Below are 1,337 nucleotides of genomic sequence, written 5' to 3' on the forward strand. Positions count from 1 at the left end.
CCCCCCCACCCCCCTAAAAATTTCTGAGGTGGGAATTTGTGGAATAAACCATCTGAATAGAAAAATGATATTTGTAGAGATGACTTCTTCGTACAGAAATCGAACGTACATCTTTTGTGCAAGAGGCAGCATCTAACCATTACTCGAGAAAAAGAAGAAAAAGAGAAGCGAATAGAGTGAGGATGAGAAATTTGTGTGTGATCTAAGTGTGTACGCTTGTTGAATTTTTGTGAACCTACGATTGTGCTTATCTGTAGCATATTATTTGAGTTCGGTGTGTATTTGTCTTGTATTATCACTGTCGGTAGCTTGAAGAAGAATTGCCTTTGTGGATAATACAGTCCGCTTATCGTGCCTTGTCTTATCTACAATACTTTCACGGCCGCGTTTATAGTGAAGCAAAGGACAAAAGGCATATGATCCAGGTGATATATACAAACAATATTGTTCAAGATCAAAGCTCCATTTTCATTTTAGCGAAGCAGGATCGCAACAAAAAAAAAGAAAAAAAATTCTTTTAGAAACTAGCAAGCAAGAAGCTCTATTTCTCATTATCTCGGAAGACAGAGCTCGAGTTTTTCGTATAATAATGCGGTAAGGTTGGGCTATCAAAACTCATGGTTGTCGAAAAAGATTTTGAAACCCAAAACAAAGAGAATTTCGTGACATGTGTTCTTGGTCACTCTGTGTCTCTTTGGGTGGATAGTTCAATCGCGACAAGAAATAAAGCCCCCCAAAGTTACATGTTAGAGCAGTACCGTACTATATTGCTTATCTATCTTCTGAAGCGGAGGAGTACTCAATCAAACGGGTACTTACTGGTCAGTTTATGTGAGTCCTGGCTCGATCTTGACTTTGCTTCCGTAGCCAATAAAGAACTCGATACTAGTATAGTGCAATATACGCTCGCTGCTTATCGTCTCTTGCACGTGGTTGTTTTGATCTCAGCGGAGAGCCGATCGCGTGTGAGAGCCCACTGCAGTGAACTATCGACTGGTATCAGAGGTCCTTTTGACTGGGGGAAAGAGGAAAGGGGACGGAGGGTTGGGGGGAGGAGAAGGAGAGAGAGAGAGGTGAGGATAGAGCCCATAGGGTAATGGAAAAGACAGGAGGAAACGGAAATGTAGGGTGAGGGGAGGGAGTGGTTAGGGTAGAGCCCATAGGACATTACAAAACGTAGAAGGAAACAGTGATGTTGAAGAAAGGGGAGAGGTGGAAGGGACGAGTGAGGGGGGTGGGAGAGGGGGTGAGGCTAGGGCCAAAGAGGATCGGGGAAGACAAGGAGTAAAAGGAAAGTAGGGAAAAGCTGGGAAATGGACGTGGCGAGTCGGGGGGAG

General features: G+C 43.8%; 1 protein-coding gene across 1 annotated transcript in view; it reads right to left on the reverse strand.

The window, feature by feature from the left end:
- The window catches only part of LOC101847079 (putative uncharacterized protein DDB_G0293878), a 22,525-nt gene extending 21,574 nt beyond the window's left edge, over window positions 1-951 (reverse strand). The window contains exon 1 of the mRNA XM_005090138.2: window positions 820-951. The gene's annotated coding sequence lies outside the window, so the exon portion shown is untranslated. The remainder of the gene's footprint in view (window positions 1-819) is intronic.
- Between the last annotated feature and the right edge of the window lie 386 nt (window positions 952-1,337).

Source organism: Aplysia californica, unplaced genomic scaffold (assembly GCF_000002075.1).
Source record: "Aplysia californica isolate F4 #8 unplaced genomic scaffold, AplCal3.0 scaffold00013, whole genome shotgun sequence".
Taxonomy (NCBI): domain Eukaryota; kingdom Metazoa; phylum Mollusca; class Gastropoda; order Aplysiida; family Aplysiidae; genus Aplysia; species Aplysia californica.